This window comes from Rattus rattus, chromosome 1 (genome assembly GCF_011064425.1).
Source record: "Rattus rattus isolate New Zealand chromosome 1, Rrattus_CSIRO_v1, whole genome shotgun sequence".
Lineage (NCBI taxonomy): Eukaryota > Metazoa > Chordata > Mammalia > Rodentia > Muridae > Rattus > Rattus rattus.
In genome coordinates, this window is record NC_046154.1 from 195,620,702 (window position 1) to 195,631,269 (window position 10,568).

The 10,568-nt window shown below is 46.1% G+C and overlaps 1 non-coding gene across 1 annotated transcript; it reads right to left on the reverse strand.

The window, feature by feature from the left end:
• Window positions 1–237: 237 nt before the first annotated feature.
• Window positions 238–341, reverse strand: LOC116890389. The gene has a single exon (XR_004386595.1). It is a non-coding gene; the product is annotated as a U6 spliceosomal RNA (small nuclear RNA).
• Window positions 342–10,568: the final 10,227 nt, after the last annotated feature.

Genomic DNA, 10,568 nt, shown 5'->3' on the forward strand with positions numbered 1-10,568 from the left:
GCACTGTTGTTCATATGGGGTCTCGAGCACAATGAAGCTTTTACAGTCCTTTCTCTGATTCCTTAAATGGGGGGTCCCATTCTCAGTTCAGTAATTTGCTGTTGGAATTCGCCTAAGTATTCATTTGGGTGTGTGTCTCAGAAGAGATCTGCATCTGGTTCCTATCAGCCTGTGCTTCTTGGCTTCATCCATCTTATCTAGTTTGGTGGCTGTATATGGGCCACATGTGGGGCAGGCTAAAATATGGAACGCTTCACGAATTTATGGTGTCGCCCCTATGCTGGGTCATGCTAACCTCTGTATTGTTCTAATTTTAGTACATGTGCTGCCGAAGCGAGCACATGAGCCTTTTTCTTTTTTCTTTTTTTTTTTTTTTTGGTTCTTTTTTTTGGAGCTGGGGACCGAACCCAGGGCCTTGTGCTTCCAAGGCAAGCGCTCTGCCACTGAGCTAAATCCCCAACCCCGAGCCTTTTTCTTAAGGAGGATCTCTCTCTCTCTCTCTCTCTCTCTCTCCCTGCCTCCTTCCCTCCGTCCCTTCCCTTCCCCCCTTTCTGTGTGTCTGTCTCTCTTCTGTGTCTATCCCTCTCTCTCTGTCTCTCTCCTCCCCCCTTCTTCCTATCTCCTTTTCCTCCTCCTCTCCTTCGCATCTTGAAGGCACTCCTTTCCTTAACTTCATTGAAAACTCCCAAAGGCCATTTCCAAATGATGTCTCACCCGGGGTCAGAACTTCTGCTCACTAATCTTAAAGGACCACAGACATTTGGTTGGCAGCACAGGGAGGGAATGCCTGACTGGGAAGGCCTGCGGTTGAGGGGATGGGACCACGTGGTAGGTACTTATGTCTCCTTCCCATTTTCTATCCCTACTATACCCCGCTGACAGCCAGTTTGCCATGTGACAAGTACTCCGCATATATTCGAAGTGCAGGAGTGAAGTGGGGGTCCGAGTGCGAATGGCCGTCACTCCCACGGAGACTGTCCTATTTCACCTGCTGCTAATGTATGAACGTTTCCCCACGTCAGTAAATATTTCCTAAAACTACACTTTTAGTCTCTTGAGGAGCCTGAAAAAATTTCATGGAGCATAATTTAGTCAACAAAATTCCTATTGTTAGAAATGTATGTTACTTAAAACTTTCGATTACTAAAAGCAAGATCACAGAGTCACAGGCGTCTCAGTGGGTAACAGTGCTTGCCCTGAAGACTCACCACTCGAGTTCGATCCCTGGGACGCACTGGTGACTCCTGGAAGTTGTTTCTGATTTCAGCATGCACACTTGCAGACATGATAAACAAACACAGACATACATAAATGGGATTTTAAAATACAAGACTACAGGAAACGTCTTAGAATAGCATTTAAGAGTTTTGCTCATCTGCTTTTTCCAGGATAAATTCTTAGAAACAGAATTGATTGAAAAAATAATGCAAATATGTTGCTGGGGTTTTTTTTGTTTGTTTTTTGTTTTTTTGTTTTTTTGTTTTTTTGGTTTTTTTTGAGATGGGGTCCTGAAGGCTCGGTTGTCCTTGGATTTACTATATAGATAAGAATAGCCTTGAATACCTGATTCCCCTGCCTCCAGCTCCAAAGTGTTGGGATTACACGGTTACAAGGCCCAGCATTTGGTGTTTGTTTGTGTCACCGAGAACAGAATACATACCAGGCAAAGGCTCGACCAGGAAGCTGTGTCGAGAACCTGGAGTGTATTTTGAAAGCCTTTAGTACATACTTCCTGCTCGCGTGGACAAGCTGTTTTAATACTCAGTTCTACAGTCCGAGTTGCTCGTACCCACTGAGGGTTAATGTGCAGTCCAAACCTCAATAGATCAGCCATAAAGAAGAGCATCACAGTGGGAAAAGGCAAAACTCAAAAGGCTTTTCTTGTCCCTGTATTTCCTACGCCAGACAGAGCAGGCTTCAGACGTTTCCTGTGCTTTCTGCCAAGGTGACCTGAGTGTGTCTTGTTCTGTTCTCTTTCTCTTACACACACACACACACACACACACACACAGAGAGAGAGAGAGAGAGAGAGAGAGAGAGAGAGAGAGAGAGAGAGAATGTCCAGTGAGCTTGATAGCTTTGCCCTTCGGTAACTTTGGGTCAGAAATTATAAACCAGAAGCCCAGTCATTGGCTTTTCGAAGGCAGCCTTGAGTGTCCCTCCACATTTGAGACAGCATCCTCTGACAAAAACAGTAAGCAGCTGGCAGGCAACCTTCCTGGATTGGCAGGGACTTGCCTCAAGGGCTTTGCAGACATTACATGCTTGGCTTTTTTGATCCTTTGTTCCAAACATTTAAATATCTTACCTGCCTCCAGGAAAAGGGTCCAGGGGGCCTGCTGTCTTCTTCCTACCCATCGCTTCTTTTTTCATTAAAATTTTTTTGAGATTATAATATAGTTACAAGTCTCCCTTCCCTTTTCTCTCTCCAAACCACCCCACTCTCCTTCAGATTCCCAGCAATTCTTTTCTGCTAATTGTTGTCGGTGCGTGTGTGTATGCACGTGTGCATGCATGGGGATCATCTCTTCTTCCAGCAGGAAGGATGGTTCACTCTCAGTGGAACTCTACTGTACAGTAGCTGTATAGATAGATAGTTCACATCTCTCTACTTATCCTATCTTTACTAGTAACCTTTTGTTATAGACAGCAGCATCATCACCGTCACCTCTTGTATAGGTGGAGAAAAGGAGGGGCAAGAAGTCCCGTAAGTCCTGACCCATGCAGAACAGACCTATAAAGACAGCCTGGCTTTAGAGACCACATCTTAGACCACTATACAGTAGCTCCCACCTCTTTCTTCAGCACAAGCTAATAGGCTGATCGTGGTCACACACACCTGTAATCCTTGCACTTAGGGGACAGAGGCAGAAGAAACATAAGTTCAAGGCCACCTAGAGAGACCTGTTAACAACCACCACCACCAAAACAGCAAAGCCCTTGGTTGTCATCAAACCACACAGTAAGCGGGTAGTGACCAGGCCGTTCCTTGTCTGCTGCAGAGGCTCCTGGGTAATGTCTACACCTTGGTCCACATCTTCCCTTCCTACCTCACGTTGGTATGTTTATCCAATTTCATGAATTTAAGGCTGCTCTCCCACGTCTCTGTCTGGACGTGGTTTAGGGTTCTCACCTGTGTTTAAGAATTTATGTCACCACTGTGGTTCAGGTTGGCTGGTCCCTTTCTCTGTCCCTCAGCCCAGTTTCCAAGCTAACAATGCTCACTTTATATTTCATCTACGGTGATTGTTCTTATGACTGTGACCACAACAGGTGTGATATTCAGGAGGCAGCCTATAAAACTGATTTGGTAAACACATTCCTATGGCCATGAAAGGTGTATTATTCAGTTAGACACAGAGGAGACTTTTCTTCAGGAGCCCCCAGGGGAGTGGGGGACAGAGGACATCACATAGTTGGCATGTGGACATGAAGGTTCTTCATGAAGCTTTTGGTTCATCTGTTTCCCTTTCCTCCAAGGCACACAACAGGGCCTCTCCTGGGACTGTTGACATCCAGAAGACAAGTGAATAGATTCAAGTGGCAGCAGTGAGTCAGAGCCCGGTTGGACTAGTGCTTTTCTCTGGGTTTCAGCCGCCCATGCAGAGGCTGCACCGTTCAGATAGCCCTCACCCGAATGCTAACTTCCTCCTGTGGGGAGGGGATCCTGGTAGCGGTGTCAAGACATGGCTGGGAGACTCTTCAAGGAAAAGCGAGGAAAAGCGGTCACCTCGAACAGGAGGATGATCTGTGTTCTTAGAGGTGACACAGAAGAGCATCAGATATGACTGAAGAGGTAAAAGACGGGCCATGGCTTCACCTTGGACCAAAATCCTTTGTAACCTTGCAAACGTGACGGTGACTGCACACAAGGGTGTTAATCTGCCTGGAATAGACCTCAGTTTATCTTTTCTCATGTATGTGTACGTGTGCACACACGGTTTGTACATGTGTACACGTGGATTGTACACATGCACACCTGGATTATACACATGCACACCTGGACTGTACACGTATACACATGGATTGTACATATACATTTATATACAGATGTACAAATGTAACCACAACCTTTTGTTATTTCCTATTTCTCCTTACACACACACACACACACACACACACACACACACACACACACACACCTTTTTTTTTAAGTTCTGGGTTCAAAGCCAGGGCCTGGTACACACTAGGGAAGCACACTGCCACTAAGCAGATACACACACATGCACACACAGATACATAGACACACACAGACACAGACATGCATACACACATAAATACACAGACACACACCTCTTCCATGTCTCTCGCTGTCTCTTCTCTGTTCCCCTTTCTCACCCAAAGTGTCTGCCAAAGAGAACATACATGTCATTTTCACATCTGTGCCCCCCACCCCAAGTGTTGTCAGTGCTCGTTTAATCCTGTTTAAATGCAAGCACATCTGGGCACATACATTTCATACAGATTTATGGTTTTCTTACAGAAATGGGGTCATGTTAGTAACTTTCCAGACTTCGTTTTCCTTTCTCAGTGGCCTTTGCAGAAATCCCTTTCAAGTCAACTTGAACAGCTGCAATCCAGTCTTTCTTAGAGCTTCATGCTATTCCATGGTGTGAGCAAGACCACATTGGTTCACCGGACTCTTCCCCGTTCATTCACACCAAGAGGAAAGCTGTGATACACGTCTTTGTAGACCTGTGTGTGTGTGTATATCTGTGCGTGTGCGCATGTGTGTGTCTATGTGTGTATGTGGATCTGTGTGTGTGCATGTGTGTGTCTATATGTCTCTGTGTGTATATGCATGTGTCTGTGTGTGTATGTCTATATCTGTGTGTGTCTATGAGTGTGTATGTGTCTCTGTGTGTACATGTGTGTGTCTATGTGTGTGTATATGTCTCTGTGTGTATATGCATGTGTCTGTGTGTGTATGTCTATATCTGTGTGTGTCTATGAGTGTGTATGTGTCTCTGTGTGTACATGTGTGTGTCTATGTGTGTGTCTATGTCTCTGTGTGTATATGCATGTGTCTGTGTGTGTATGTCTATATCTGTGTGTGTCTATGAGTGTGTATGTGTCTCTGTGTGTACATGTGTGTGTCTATGTGTGTGTCTATGTCTCTGTGTGTATATGCATGTGTCTGTGTGTGTATGTCTATATCTGTGTGTGTCTATGAGTGTGTATGTGTCTCTGTGTGTACATGTGTGTGTCTATGTGTGTGTATATGTCTCTGTGTGTATATGCATGTGTCTGTGTGTGTATGTCTATATCTGTGTGTGTCTATGAGTGTGTATGTGTCTCTGTGTGTACATGCATGTGTCTGTGTGTATGTCTATATCTGTGTGTGTGTCTGTGTATCTGTGTGTGCATGTCTGTGTCTTTGTGTGTGTATGTGTGTATGTCTGTGCCTGTGTGTGTGTCTGTCTGTATGTGCACAGTTCCATGTATGTAGGTACATCAGCTCTGTGTTGGTGATGGCTTACAGTTCGCTGGATCTATGATACTGTTTTACAGGCTCTTCTGTCCTCTGCCTCCTCTGATCTTTCTTCCTCGACTTCCATGACACTCCCTGAGCACTTCCACGACATCACTCACTGCAATGTCAATGTCTTACTAAGGCTGAGCACTCAACAGCCGAGTTATTCTCATCTGGCCAGCTGTGAGACACCACTAACATTTGCTCTATTCTGCCCTAGCCCCAGAGCGGCACAAGACTGGGCATAAGCATCATCATTAGGTGGCGACTCAGCTACTGGTTTCCTCCTCGATCCCGACCTGATCTCTGAGAATACCCATCTTTAGTGGATCTCGCCTGGTGCCTTTCTAACCTTTTTATTTTTCTAATCTGAACATTGTTGATACTCTTTTTATACATTTACATTAAAGTATCTTTTCTAGACAAGTCAATCCTACATAATAGCATGTTGTCTATTAGTTACGTTCATTACTTGATTTACGATAGCATCTTTTCCTTTTGAATAACCCCAAGTCTTCACTTCCCCCTCACCTACTCTTTCTGACTCACACTCCTCTTCCCAGAAGCAGACTCAGAGCCACCTCCCCACTATCAACTTCCCTGACCCTCCCTTCCTCTCACAAGGCCACAGAAGGGGGTATCCCCCCACCCCAGACCTATTTACCACATCACGCTGTTTGCTGATCCTGCTGGACCGCGTGCTTCCAGAGGCAGAACCAGAGTCCCAGGCAACCTGAATAAGTCCAGCCCCAAACATAGTCCCTTCCTTGCTACTTACGGCTCAATGTGCAGTTGACAAATGACTTCAAGTGTTTTTATCACTTAAGTGGCTTACTTAGTGCTTCTAAATCCAAACGGAATATGAACAATCAGCTCACTCGGTATTCCTGAGTGAGACAGCAACAGGAGGCCTGGAGACATGATAAATGTTTTATACATATAAAGAGTATTCATTCCCTTCACCGTGAGTGCTGGGTTACTACATAGAGGAAGGTCAGTGAAGAGTCACTGTGAGTCCAACATCAGGCGGTACTGGGGGAGTCGTTTGAAAGTGAAGGGGACAAGGACACTAAGAAGACCTACAGAGTCCATGGGGGTTCAAAGAGAGTGAACCACCCATCAAATACCATGCATGGGCTCAAGTAGGCCCCCTACATATTTATTTGTAACAGATGTGCAGCTTGGTCTTCTTGTGGGTCCCCTAACAATTGGAGCAGAGGCTGTCTCTTACTCTGTTGCCTGCCATTGGACCCCCTTCCCCTAAGTGAACTATCTGGTTGGGTCTCAGAGGGAGAGGATGTGCTTAGGCCTACTGTAACTGGATGTCCCTGTGTGAAGGTACCAAAGTGGGGGGGGGTGCTTCCCCTTCTCCTCATAGAAGGAGAGAGGGTAATGGGGAGAAGAATTTGTAAGGGTGGGACTGAAGGGGGTAATGCTCTCAGGATGTAAAGTGAATTAAAAAAATATCTATGTGGGAGATGCAGCTCCGAGGTAGAGCCGCAGTAAGAGAGAGGCCTGGGTTCAAGCCCCACCATTGAAGAAAAGGAACAAAGAAAGGAAGCACTTAATACTGACCATAGAAGGAACTTAGTAGCCATGCTCATGACCCTGGCTGGGATCCCCTCCTCCCTCCAGACACTTCTGTTCCACAGAGGCTTTATTTACTATTTATTTTTCCATCAGAAGTCTTTGTCCTAGGGAACCTGCCTGTAGGGTGCCTGACTAACACAGAGGCAGATTCGGTGTGTCGTCATCGGATCTTCCTGTGTCATCGGATCTTCCTGTGTCATCGGATCTTCCTGCTTTTGTGTTCTCCAATGATTATGGAGGAGAAAGAAGTTTAAGTACAGGGTGTCTGAGAAGGAAGACTTGCATAATTCTTTATCGAAAGCCTGTTGCTTCTCTCACAGAGCCAGTGGGCTTGAAAGCGATTGGAATAAGAATATTTAAAGAGGATTACCTGGGGATCTAGTGTTCATGTTTCCATAATAGGCACTGTCTGGAAGGCGACAGTAAATTTACATTTACCCTGAAGTAAAGTTAAATTTAGCTTAAGTTAGCATGTGGTTACTGGAAGGTAATAGATACCCAATAAACAGATATCGGAGGAAAGATTGATGAATTGCGGAAGCTGGCGACCTCATTTATAACTTTGTCAATTTACAGATTTGTGGCGGTTTTCAAACACACCCAACACTCTGCCAGCTAATGGCTTTTTTTTTTTTTTTAAAGCAGAAGTTAATCCCTTAAAAAAAAAAAAAAAAAAAAATTAGCCAGGACTAGACCTGTTCTGGGGCAGCAAGGTAAACTTGGACTTGGACTCTTTCCCTTTTCAAAGCTTAGGGTCCGAGTCGCTTTCTAGTGACAGAGCGGTGGCAGTATACTTTGAACACTGGTTCACGCCATTTTCTTACTGTTTTGGGGCCAAGTGAGGCACATGGGGGAAAAAATGGAGAAGTAAATCTGAAGGAAGAATTTTTTCCCCTAAACTTTGACTCTGGACTGTGTTGTTGGGCCAATAATAAGCACACGAAAGAAAGAATGAAGCCTGATGTGGACGACAGTTGTAAGACCCACACAATCATGGAAGTCCTGAGGTACCACCATTCAGGGCTCCTGACAGAACCTGCTTCGCAGTGAGTATATCAGTTCTGTAGCAATACGTTAAAATGAACGTGTCGCATAATCTTCCTTTGGGCCAACATTCCATTTGCCTTATATCTGGGACACTGGGAGGGGGAGGAAGTCATTGCTTCTCATTATGCTTGGCAACGGAAGATCAGTGAAACTGTTAAGGTATGAGAGAGAGCAGAGGAGAGCATTGACATTAGTGGTTTTCACAGCCACCCCCCCCCCCAAGAACTGTAGCATGCAAATTAAGTGAAAACAGACAGTCCCGGTTTCTTCTTTTGCCCCAGGCATTGCTTTTGAAGTGCTTAATGGCACACTGTTTGTTGGTTCTTGTCCGGATTCTTGGCTCCTCCACACTGCTGGAGGAAGAACTTTATCAATGGGTTGAGCCCAGTGGCTCAGTCAGAGACGTGGGTCCACGGGTGTGGGGAAGGCGTCTCTCCCCGTCATCTAACTCAGGTGGCATTTGATAGCATCACTTTGCAGGGAAGGGAGTACAGAGAGGAGTCGGAGGCAGAGACAACCTTCCAAACCACACTTCCAGTGTGGTGCCCTTCCTCTGGACCACAGACCTACTTCCAATAAAATAAGACGGTTGACCTAGCCCACGGCTCAGCCTGACAGGTTTCAGAACAGTGGGTTTAGACCTCTTCCAATTGATTTCTTTTATAATCCAGGAATTTCAAAAGCTGGGCCCTGAGCATTCCCCCAAGACTCCCTAGATCTAACGAAAATTGTGTCTCCCTGGAATTCTCATGAAGCTTCTCCCTCACATTTAGCCTGGAAACAGCTCTTCTCTGGTTGGGGTTTTTACTGCTGAGATGAGAAGCCATGGCCAAAAGCGAGTTGGGAGGAAAGGGTCTATTCCGATCACACTTCCACACCACCGTTCATCATTGAAGGAAGTCAGGACAGGAACTCAAACAAGGCAGGAACCTGGAGGCAGGAGCTGACGCAGAGGCCATGGATTGGTGCTGCTTACTGGTTTGCTCCTCATGGCTTGCTCAGCCTGCTTTCTTATAGAACTCAGGACCACCAGCCCAAGGATGGCCCCACCCACAATGGGCTGGGCCCTCCCACAGGCACTAATTAATAAAATGCCTTATAGCTGTGTCTTGGTTAGGGTTTCCATGGCTGTGAAGAGACACCATGGCCAAGGAAATTCTTAGGTTCTGAGGTTCAGTCCATTATCATCATAGCAAGAAGCATGGCAGCATCCAGGCAGGCATGGCGCTAGAGGAGCTGGGAGTTCTACATCTTGCTCCTAAGGCCAACAAGAGAAGACCGGCTTCCATGTGGCTAGGAGGAAGGTCTCAAAGCCCACCCCCACAGTGACACTCTTCCTTTAGCAAGGCCACACCCACTCTAACAAGGCCACGCCCACTCCAACAAGGCCACTCCTCTTAACAGTGCCACTCCTTGGGCCAAACATATTCCGACCACCGCAAACTGGATATCATGGAGGCATTTTCTCAATTGAGGTTCTCTCCTTTGGGATGACTCTCGCTTGTGTCAAGTTGACAAACCCAGCCAGCACGAAGAAACAGCATGGGGCAATCACAGGACCCTTATGTTCTGCAAGGAAACCTGCTGCACTCCGCATCCTCTGATTACAGTTATCCCAAGAAGACAATCCCTTCATGGTCAGATTCCAGGAGGCCAGCCTCAGGCTCAGGCTCTCGTGTATAGTCAGGGTGGGTGGATGTACCTGCTTGTGCTAGACACTGTGCCGGGCTCTGGGAGAGCAACCAAGGGCAAAGCACTTTTCTCCTCAGGGATTTCACGAGCTCAGACCGGGAAGCAGGTGCTCCCAGCACTGGTTGCATGAGCGTTTGGTGTCATGGGATCACTCAATAGGGAGCACCTGAGATGAGAGCTGTGTGTTTGATGGAGGCCCATCCCTTCCCCGTTTCTTTCATAGAAAATGCTTCTGCAGTCAGGAAATTTGATTGTCCTAGCTTGTGAGGGGATTCTTGCAAACCTGGAGTGACAATTACTTCCAATGTTTTCCACAGAGATTTTACCTCTTTTAAAAATTAATTTATTGTTTGTGTGCTGTGTGTGTGTGTGGGGGGGTATAATGTGAGCAGGAGTGTGCCACATGTGGTGGTCAGAGGACGACTTTTAGGACCCAGTTGCCTCCGTCTAGTACAGGTCCTAGCAACTGAACTCGTTCCCTCAGAACTCGAGCCATCAGACCTGCACAGCAAAGACTTCCGCCCACAGAGCCTCCTCCACAGCCCACAGTTTGCTTCCTAAACCCCGTCTTTGCTGCGGTAACAAATGTTTTTTTCCACCTAAGAAAGTAGATCAAGTCAAACAGAACAAGAGTTCCCCATAATGGCAGGAATTTTCATACCTCTTTTCTATCTGAGGAGTTGGGCAGCTAAAAGCAAAAACAAACAAACAAAAAAAGCAAACAAACAAAGAAAACCCAGGAAATGAGGCTAAATGTGGGCTATGA